An 11,604-nucleotide genomic window follows, 5' to 3' on the forward strand; every position below is an offset into this window, starting at 1 on the left:
CAAGTTAAGCCTATATACGCGTCTTTACACTTTACTACCGGATCAGACCACATTGATACTTCCACAATAAAATCGGTTCCAACCACCATGCTGCGTTATTCACCACCCCCTGCTAATTTCCACACAGTGTATACGCAATACGTTTTTCTTCTACTTTAAATTCATGTTCGTCGATCGTAGAACGGTGAGTTTACGTTTCAGCTGACCTCAAGGTCTCGGCCGCAAACTCTGCGGCAATCAGACGCCAGTGTGAAATACGGCGGCACACGCAAAGTTCGTTTTGGCGAGTCGCTCGTGTTTATAGCCAGCCTTTTCTATACATATCTGTCTGGATTATGTAGTGATGTAAAGAGATGTAAAGGTGTCACAAATCTTCGATGAGTTACTAGTTTTCTATCATAATTTTAAAGACACTCGAAATCTTATGATTGCTTGATTTAGTTAAGTGGGAGTCATACACCACATTTGTGGGTACATAGCCGTCCATGCACGGATGAAAATATTCTTTGCTGCTACACTTTCATGTGACTAACAAATTGCATCGCCAGGAGTTCTGTCACTTACATTGTGCGACACATCTCCTCGTAATTACGTCGTCATACAATACAGGTCGTACACTACATTCATTTCTCGCCAAAATATTCAGTAAAATTCTCAGTGAAGTACTCAGTGAAGATACTGAGTAAAGTACTCTCACGAGTAACGGGCCCGCTGTAAAACTTCTATGACTTCATATCATAATAATCACACGTACGTACGTAGTTGCTAAGTGTTAGTGTACTTTCACCACACCCTGCTCATTTGCACACAGTGTATACGCAATACGTTTTTCTTCCACTTTATATTTATGTTCGTCGTAGAACGGTTAGTTTACGTTTCAGCTGACTTCAACGTCTCGGCGGCAAACTTTTTCCAAACATTAAATCATAATACAGTTTTGTAATACAGTTGAGAATAGCTTTGTGCTCATACACTGATGCAGGCTTTTTCTATGCGACGCAACGTCCCAACAACGTCGTCTTACGTCACAGGCCGTTTTCCCGCCAGGGGGCCGGTTTCACAGAAGATTTCATTTTCATCATTCATACACCCAACATAAACATGTCTTTCGAATATGACAGAGGCAACTACAAAATAGACCAATGCTTTCCTTATTTACGTTTTGATACTACCATAAAATCCTTGTAGAAATTCGACAGTTTATAGATATTGCTAAACGACATCTTTAACTAATAACTTAACAAACCATTCATCTTTCCATTCATCAGTCCACACATGTATATCTTCCATTTCATATATAAATATAACATCATATATTAGGATGCATTTCTAACAGCACATGGGCATAGGCCTTCAGCCGTTGCTTAATGGTCGCTACATTTTGCGTTCCTTAATGAAACTACTGTACATAATGTGCAACGATGCGTCGTGCAGTTGCGATAAATGTATAATTCCATTTCTTTTCTCCTTTGGCATCAGCAATTTGCATGTCGATGCGAAACGTTAGTTGCAATGCAGAAACGCAAGAGAATCTACAGATGCGGCTTGTGTGGGGAGAGGGGCCACAGCAGAAGGTCTTGTCGGAACTGTTGTCTCCAGTGTAGACAAGCTCATGACGATTGCAACTGCGCATTGCGACAGGTCCAGAAGCGATTGGTAGTTTCAGTCATAGCAGTCACACACTGATGACAATATCGCTGCCGCAACTGTGTGCATGTAAGTTTTACATTACATGTCTAGTTACGCCTACCCCCACCCCTGTCCCTCGCGTAGCAGAGGATAGTGGAATGTCAGTATGTGTGTTTCTGTGCGGCCGGTTGTTATGTGACAGCACAGCAGAGCACAGCAGCGCAAAGGAAAGTAAAGTCAACTAAAGTAAAACAAAGTAGAGTCGAGTAGAGTATAGTATAGTATAGTATAGTATAGTATAGTATAGTATAGTATAGTATAGTATAGTATAGNTATATATATATATAGATATATACTCCACCCCTCAGACTTAATCGGCGAGCGTCATGACTCATGCCTCACCAGAGATAAGCAACTCTTCGGTAATCCGTCACTGTCAGGAACCTCATGTTTTTAGCCATGGCGCTTTTCGTTCGTCTCATATTGCCGGGGATGGTCCAGGTTAGAGCCTAGAGCTTCTGCCGAAGTGCACGGTTTCTTCCCTTCCCCTCGTGGCGCGCGCGTGCGCGTGGAGGGGTACACTCGTCGCTTGCCGAGACGAGTAAGTCAATACTAATATATCGGAGCTTAAAGCCGACGTCGCGATGTTATCACGGCGCTGCCGGTGTGTCCACGGACTAACTCGGGCATGGCGACGTCACACCTTCCCCTCCCGGGCTCCACAGTTATATGCAACCTCGACGCAGTCGTGCTTAACGGACTCATACATATACTGGTCTCCCCTGTCACAAAACTACGTTCGCTAAAAGTTATGTATTCCGTATTGTTTAGCGTGTTTTTGTATTGTATTTTCTTTGTCGTCACAGCGGCGAAGCACGCGTAAAGATACTTCCCTCGAGCCACCAGTGTTCAGCGTTACCGAGTAGCTTCCCTCCCCCCTCCTCCCTAAAGGCACGCTATCTCTTGTTCTAAGCCGTCTCCTTGTCGAACTGACGTCACGTCTCTCTCGCAATCTATTTGCCGTGATTCATTCGAGGGGATTTGCCGCTCCGACAATGGCCGCACGCCGCCCGGACGACGCTACGTATTTGCGAGTCGCCAGACATTCACTGGAAAGCCTTCTAACAACGCCGCAGACGATCGGCGACGGAGACAAATGTGGACTAGAAAGCGACGGCTGCTTCTTCCTACGATAATTCACGCGCGCTAACGCAACGCCGCAATGGAGCCAACTCGAACTCGATCGTAGAAAAAGACGAGAAAGAGATGTATACACCATATAACACGTGTGCGCGCGCGCGTGTGTGTGCGTGCGTGTTATATGTAAGTCGAGCCGACTTGTCGGAATAAACTCCACCTAACGATGGCGTCACCAGATACACTCGACAAGAGCGCATTTATTTCCCGCATGGCAGCAATAGCACGTAGCTATATAGCACATAATAGCCTAACAGCACAAACGCGTTTTGGCATAATGCTTGTATCGTTGGGTGTATTTAGCGCTCGTGACTGGCTCTATATGCAGACGTCAAGAATTTACTGGATCCTTCGTTTACCGGATAGCAGATCATTGGGAGTTAGTCGTTTTTGCGGGGGAGGGAGTGACGGAACAATGCTCTCTTTATTCACGCCAGTTTTGCTGCTAAACATGACAGCATTTATTCGACAATTTTCGAAGCGCTGCAAAAGCTATTGCTGTTACAAGAGTTAAAAGGGATGGAAATTGAACATAAAGACCTCATGCTTATACGAACATGTCGATTATGCGCATTAGCCCGCTGCAAGCATCTACCCATTTCGAAATGCGACTCTGTGTAAATATACCCGAGCTGGCGAATTGAAAGAGCTCGCGTATTCACAGTAATAGTCGTGCGGGGGTTTACCGGGATGCTGGAACGCACGCTTAATGGCATGCCATTTGAAAGCACGGGAGAGCAAGAGCCGTTGCTAGGCATGCGGTCTGAGCACCTCCGCCCGGTATCGCCCCGGCAGCTACTCGTCACCTGAGGACAATATATACAGCGAAGTGAAACGTGACCGTGTTTTCTACGCATGAACATGGCGCCATGGCACGTGATCACGTATAACCAATCCGTTTCACTTCTCTGTATATATTGTTCTCAGCTCGTCACCGGTGCCATTCAGCAGATAATGTACCTACACTGTTAACCACCTTACCACTGTTATAGATGTCATCCTAATGCTATTACTATTAGCCGGCTTTATGAGCACAACCAGATACAAACTTCTACTTCTACTTCTACTTCTACTTCTACTTCTACTTCTACTTCTACTTCTACTTCTACTTCTAATGCTATACTAGACAGTCCGTAAGGAATAAACGTCCAGGGAGTGCGCGAAAACTCCAGGTGCACGTGAGAGATTTGCATGGAATATTTTTTAAATGTAGACAGTAATGTGTTCCAGAGATCGAGGCTTCTCTGGGCCAGGCACTCAGTACTGATGCGACTAGTATACGGCAATAAAACCTTGCGTAACTATCACCGTAATTGCCTATAAACGACGATGTAATTGCCAATTCGGTTGGCGGCATAGACGCCCAAGTGGCAACGTCGGATCGGCATCTCGCACCCGCCTCACGTTCGTGGGGTGTCATTGCGCACAAAACAACGCCAACCGACTATATGCACGCCGGGTGCGTGATTAGGGTTAGGGTTAGTGTCGCAATTGTAACATAAAACAGAAGTTTGAGGCACGTGATTTGTATCAACTAATGGCAGCGCTCACTAGAGCCCTATGTTATTGATTATCCTAGGAAAAAAATCACGCCCCTCCGCGTGGCCCCCGCCGGAATCGGAGCCGCTCGCGTATTGATCACGTGTCGCCCCACGCGAGATTCGATGTTGCCATCGGTCGTAATGCGAGTCCACAATTGCCGCAAACAACAGCAGCTGCCATTGCTTGTGTCTGTCATTAATGCAGCTGCAGAATTGCCAGAACAACAGCAGCAGCCATTGGCTGTTATTGCGGAGCATGTTGTTCTTGGTCATATAAACAATCATGTAGGGGGCCACATACAACAGCCTGTTGCAGAGGTCATATACGTCATTGCTGCTTGTAGTGTTTGCCATCGTTGCAGAACAGCATCACACACAGTCACGTTGATGCCACTTCGCTTCATGAGGCATATGCCATCGCTTCAGCCGCGTCACTTTGGCGATAAAACAGGCATGGTTCTAGGACGTTCGGCATGTACTCTGTGTACGTTGTATGTGTGTCGACCTGTACACCCAGTGAAAAGCAAAGGCCTCTTGAAGTATGCCTGCCTGCTGTCGTCTGCACTTGTTTGACAAAACATGAGTATGCTGATGTAACAGCTTTATGTCATTTCTGCCTTCAGAAATTCGCAGCAGCTGCATTAATTGTGTTGATCAGTGGTTGCCAGCCATGTAAGAACACAAAGATAGGCAGCCAAACTTTCGTGATGTTACGACCATACTGCAAGCATTTGTCGATGACACTGCGAGTGGTCAGCTGTCACGGTTGGTCGCGTCACTGGACAGAACATGCTACCCAGAAGTCACAGATCGAGAGAGACGGACAGAGAGAGCGAGAGACAGCAATAGATAGCGGCCGAGATAGAGAGGGATACAAAGAGAGAGAGACAGAGCCAGCAAGAGAGAGAGGGAGGGACAGAAAGGGATAGACACCGCGCGCACGGGCACGCATGCTATTCTTCCTAAAATTCTCGACTGCTCGCTGGCAGCTATGGATCCGTGCGCCGGCCTACGCACTCGGCGCACGGATCCATAGCTGCCAGCGCTGCATACTGTCGTAGGACGTTCCCGCGGTCGCGTGCGCCTTGCGCGGAACTGCGCGCAAGATCTGCCGCTTCAGCGCTTGGGACAACATCTCCTTTCGCAACGCTTCTCTAGGTATCCCGTCTCATCTGGTTTACCGACTTGGAAATTTTGGCCAGCAAGTTACCATTTTTGATTTATTGCCATTTGGTCTGACAAGCAAGTAGCTCCAAGAAACGGTATTGCTATGGTTAGAATACTGTATATTGACGTTAGTCACATAGCCTGGTCGGGTTAACAAGCAAGATGTTCAGTGTAGGCCTACATTACCAAAATTGTTTAGGGGGTCATGTTATTTAGATGCTAGAGATCTTATTGATTGTGCCGAGGTGTTTATTGAGCGCACGTACTGCATGGCAACCTAACTGGTCGTGCCTAGACATGGTCAAATTACAAGCACAATAACACTCAAAATCTTTGTGGGTATATCCCCAAACTGGGTCGGTGATTTTTATGTCACGTGTATGTGGTGGTCAAACATCCGACAATGTAATAAATCACAGAATTATGATTTCGGATCTTATTGAGTATCGTGACTTAGTGTCAGCTAACGGGGAGTTTCTTATAAGTGAGGATTCAGCAGCAAGAACAGCATTTACTCGCGGCCATGCAGAAACAGTCGAGTCAGAGAGACGTCGAAAAAACGAGAAAGCTTGCTGGCGTCTGTATCCACGTTGGACATGCGATTGAGCGAATCAAACATGTCAAAGTCCTCAGCACCATCATTTCAATGAATATGTTTCCCCATGCTGACAACATCATCACTATTTGCTCTGCCCACTGTTAATTTGCATCCTCGACTTGTCGATGTTAAATAAAGAGAGAGATAGATAGATAGATAGAGAGAGAGCGAGAGATAGTGAGAGTGTGAGAGTGAGAGTGATCGAGTGAGTGAGTGAGTGAGTGAGTGAGAGTGAGTGAGTGAGTGAATGTTATCTTGCAAATTAATCTATTTACATGTCAGGTGTTTTACTTCATTTCCATTTGTCATTTACAAAGTTATGTCGATATAACCCAGTCTTAAAATATGAAATAATAATAACAATAATTACTAAAAGTCAGTGATAATTTGTTTGTCAATCAAAAATTTATTTTACCTAATACAATTATTCATTATATCTGCATTTTGCTATAGTTATGCAAACTAGCTTAGAAACCGTAGCAGTAAATGGTCAATTCACGGTTCGGATTTAATCACAAGCTCACAAAAATCAGCAAACATGAATGTATGGACAGTTTTGTTAGCTGAAATAAGCAACATCTCTTAACTGACGTAGGTGCATTCAATTAGAAAAACCTATGATCATTTATAATTTTCAAATTTAAAAAGTGTGTATACACAGTACGTACACATTAGTAATATCTTTGTTAGATACACATAATCACCCAAGTAGATCAATACACAGAAATACCTATATAAAGCCAATAATATAAGTATGCTAGTAATTAATAGTATAAGTAATTAACTCTGGAAGTATGTGTCGCATTAACAAATCCCTGCAGAGTACTATAGCAGTATACGTACTGCTCGCCGACAGAACTTTGCATCGTACGTAATCCTTTCCACGTGCAACACGCATTTTATCCATACAATAAAGTCAATATAAAAGGACGTGAGATAAGGGGACCAATAGGTCTCGAACTGCTCCTTGTGAGCGCTGTCAGTTTCCTCGCCATCATCGCCGACAGGGTGGATCGTGTCAAAGAACATGGCGTTGAAACATGCCTGCTTCAAGGAAAGGAGAACAGCATCACTCGAAAGCTGAGCTTTTTCTGTTCCAGACACTGAAGTTACATTTTTCTTTCTGGCACCTTTTAAAGTGTCCTGTGAATCTGGGATGGTAACTGGCTGTAACTGTAACATAAAATGCACCTATTAAAATAAACTACTACAATATAATCACTCAGGAGTGAATAATAATAGATTTGTAGATAATAGATAATGTATTTTTAAGCAACGATGTAGTAAGCGATTAGACATACTGTCAAAATACATAAATCATAATGTAATGCAAGGCTCGACACTAGCGGTGGCCCGGTGGCCCGGGGCCACCAAAACTTCATGTCGGGCCACCAAATTTTCCAAAAGTTAAAATTGGTGGCCCGATCGGGCCACTAAAATTTCAAAGTGTCTATGTGATAAAAATAATTGTTCTACGTGCTAATCTTATTCAAAAGAGAGCGAGCAATTCGCGGAGCGAGGGCAACAGTACGCCGCGCAGCATTCTACCGCGGCACGGTTTTATCGATCGTCTACTGCGGCTGCAACAAGCCACGTTATTGTGTTAGACGCGCGTGTTTAGATAAATATGAGTGAAAGTAGAAAAATGGTATGCAAGATTCTGGTGAAAATTTGATGCGTGGAATGGATAATTCAATGTAATGCCTCAATCATCAATGTCAGTGTGTGCCATTGTGGGGGGTTTGTTTAAAGACTTGTGCAATTTTCAAATAATATACAATACGAGATGTTTTTTTTTCGGGCCACCAGATTTCATTTTCGGGCCACCAAAAATTGAAAATCAATGATTTTGGTGGCCCGATCGGGCCACTGGAAAAAAATGTTAGTGTCGAGCCTTGTACAGTAATGGGATGGGTATGGATGGTAAATGTAATGGGAATATGTTTTAGTAACATTTACGAAGTAGGTCGGCCAATTGAGAAACAAATGATATTTATTTTTAGTATACTTACTTCTTTGCGAAATAATTTATTCCATTCACATGCCCAACTAGTTGATGACGTCGACTTTGAATAGCAGGGCTGCTACGTGGCTGCATGTTTTGCCAAGTCTGTAATGAGAACACGTACATGTAGGCACGATTTTGTTGCATAACACATGTCAACATGATAGATAAATCGTTGCATTTGTTTAAATTGAAAACATAATTAGTCATGTATGTAGGTATGCATAAATGTGGTTGGAGTGTCAATAATGGATTAAATCTTTTACGTTGTTTTTTTATACATATATGTGCAATTGAAACTATTACTACTTGGTAGCAAGAGACTTGTAATTTTTTTTTCGAAGTTTAAGTAGTTAGTGACGTCTAGGTGACTAAATCTGCCTGCATGATGATTAATTGAATTTTCTCAGTGTGGTCACTATGATTTGTAGGCAACGCATATAAGATACTTATTAGAAATGATCTAAACTATTACAGAAGTATGCATACACTGCCATGCACATGCAGCGGGCACAATACACAACCCCAGTTGACTATACACACATGTCATGTACACCAGTGTTGGTGAGGTTTGTCTCGCAATCGTTGAGATGGCGTAATTTCACCTTTTCTGTGATGACGTCAGGAGTCTATCAATAGACCATAGATAGACTCATGTAGACTATTGATAGACTCCTGATGACGTGGTACATATGTCCACTGATCTACACTGAACACAAATAGAAATTATGAGTACATTTACTTTTTTATGTATGTTGGACCAGTTACATGCAGACATTTACAATATTTTAGTCAATAATGAAAATGTTACTAAATTATATACCGTAGAACCATAGAATGAGAGATGTACCATAGCACAAAAATTGTATTACCTGCTGACACTGCTGACATGCAGTGCTGTAGGCCTATCGACTGTGCATTACTCATAACACTGAGCCATAACACTGACACTCTCACTGAGCCACTTTGCATGGTTACAAGTAAAGATTTTGGCAAAATTACGTTTGTAAACAATATATACTTACTGATAAGCTTGAAACGATTTGAAGTTTTTCATCGTGGCACTGGTATATATTCCTGTTTATGGCTCATTACGTTTATGTTATGGCTCTGCCACCGCATAAACACGGCTTAGAAGCAATGCTTTCTGCCAACCAGAATCTGCGCATGCGCCAAAATGACGTAGTTTGTTTACCAACTTGAACGCCGCTATAGTTGTTAGTATTTTTATGCAAACTTACATCAACTTCCCTGACTAGTCTCGAGCCTCTGGCACTATGAGCGTTGTGGTCAATGGCTGCTATTTTGACTCGCAGGTCGTAATCTTGGTTGCTGCAAGATAGAGGATAAAAGTAATATAGTTAGCAACAAAAATATGTTGTTATCGGCGGGTAAGCACAGTTGAATCGAACTGTTCATCAAGTGTACATGATGTATAGATGTGTACCGATACACTAGGGTCACGATACGATACGTATCTATACACGGATAGAAAGAGAGATGCTGACATTACATTCTAATGATAAATTTTGCGTATGAACTAATAATTTTTTAAGTATTATTGTTTATTTTTTAATTTTAAAATTAATAATTAAAAACAACTTCAGCTGAAATGAAAACTAGTCCAAACTGTCCCCAACTGTCACAGATTGGGACGAAAGATATCCCCACCCCCTATGTCCACAAAGTTTAATGCTTGAGATATGCGCGTGTGCTGTAACGCGCACGTGTCACGCAGCCTGTCACTACTCCTACCTCAGCGCGCGTGAACAATTTCGATCACTTGAAAACCAAGCGTTGGAAAAAACATCGAATGCAACAGCAATTACCTGAAGTTTCTGAAGTTGCTTCACTGGTTTTACCTGAAGCAATAACTTCCATTCCTTCAGCTGGTAGTGGCATGAAGTGAGAGCTCTCAATGTCACTTTTCTTACCACTTCTGCTCAACGACCTATCAATTGAAAAAAATATGTGGTTAATTTGAATGTTTTGTAATCCATTTGTATGTCATAAGTCGTAACCATCGATCCATATGCATGGGAAATGTGCATCCGACTATTGAGATACAAGTCAATGTATAGAATGGCCCAGAAATCAAGACATTTGTAACCTGAGGTTTCAAAGTCCATCAATGCTTTAAGTTTAAATGTCAATCGAAATTGTCACAGCAAATCCAAATAATTTTTATAGGTGATGTAGGCTTAACAAATTGCACTCTAGTCTTTTGTAATTGGTTTATTTACCCCAGCAATGGGATTTATTTACTCCTAGTCCTGCATGGTTAAGAATCGCTACAGTAGGCTAGCCCTAGCCTACCTAGACTCTACAACTATTTCATGGCATAAGACAACGTAATGTAAAGTACGTAATGTACTAATAATTACTTAGTTTATAGGCTAGAGAGCTATATAACTATAAGTGAGAATATATAATAGGTACCTACACTCTACAGCATGCAACGTACAACGTTTTCAGTACAGTACGTACCGTACTCAGTATAAGACTTGCGACCTGTCAATATCGTTTTCTACTTCAAATTATGCTGCATACACAAAATACTATCGATTTAGAAAATTATACTGTCTTATATGTGTAGCGGTGGCACGGACCCTAAGACCGGTTCCTAACAGGGTGGCTCCCTGGGAACGGAGTGTGGGTGATCTGTGTTTGTAATTGTATAATTATTTGTGATGCCTGTTTGTTTATTAGTGTGCGTTTTCGTGTTGTTTTGCCAGCTCATCAATTATTACGCTGAATATATGTAACGTTTAGTTTCTTACTCATAGCTCTCGACTACTCGAGGTGTTATCCGTAATCGTACGTTCGTATGCTACGTATATTATTGAGAGATATCGCCTCGCTCGTTAACTACAAATGACCGAACATGAGTGTACGTGCACAAGGTCAGAACATCATTTAATGTACATAGTACTACACGACTGGTTACAGAAAAGTACGCGGAATGCAAAGCATAACTTACATAGTGTGGTGTAGCGTCACTGCTGTGAACTAACAAACGGTATAGATACGTGTCGTCTGAGATGCAAACTGCGAGAGAGGGGTCTTTCTTATTTCACAACATAGCCTTTTATAGTGACGCTACACCTATTGTCTTAGCTCCCATCTTGCCTATTCGTTGCTGCCGTGACGGTCAATCATGCTCGCGCGCCCGCGCCGCTATTGGCTGGTTACTCGTTCCTAATCTCTGTTCACCGCGTGTCCGCTAAACACGCGTTCCAGTGGCCGTTGGTGTGGGTCGAGCCCACGCCCCTTTTATGGCCTAACCAATTACGCGCTGTGAGCCGAGTTGCCTACGGCGCGGGTCAAGTCGGCTCCGCGCGGGTCCAGTCGACTATCTTAGTTTATTAACGTTTCTCATTCACTTTATTCTTCTTATTACTCGTTTACTATTAACTCTGTGTTACATTACTCCCCCCCATATGACAAGTTGGGAGCCGTAGTAATAC

At 42.8% G+C, this 11,604-nt stretch overlaps 1 long non-coding RNA gene across 5 annotated transcripts; it reads right to left on the reverse strand.

The window, feature by feature from the left end:
* Positions 1-7,252: 7,252 nt before the first annotated feature.
* On the reverse strand, positions 7,253-9,325 carry LOC106807333. Of its 5 annotated transcripts, none has more exons than XR_001393654.1 (4): positions 9,163-9,325; positions 8,743-8,846; positions 8,145-8,242; positions 7,253-7,305 (listed from the first exon to the last, which is right to left on the reverse strand). It is a non-coding gene; the product is annotated as an uncharacterized LOC106807333 (long non-coding RNA). The 5 variants fall into 5 exon arrangements; XR_001393652.1 differs by having other exon boundaries at positions 8,627-8,846; XR_001393653.1 differs by lacking the exon at positions 9,163-9,325 and adding an exon at positions 9,010-9,156 and having other exon boundaries at positions 8,627-8,846.
* Positions 9,326-11,604: the final 2,279 nt, after the last annotated feature.

This window comes from Priapulus caudatus, unplaced genomic scaffold (genome assembly GCF_000485595.1).
Source record: "Priapulus caudatus unplaced genomic scaffold, Priapulus_caudatus-5.0.1 Scaffold208, whole genome shotgun sequence".
Classification (NCBI taxonomy): domain Eukaryota; kingdom Metazoa; phylum Priapulida; class Priapulimorpha; order Priapulimorphida; family Priapulidae; genus Priapulus; species Priapulus caudatus.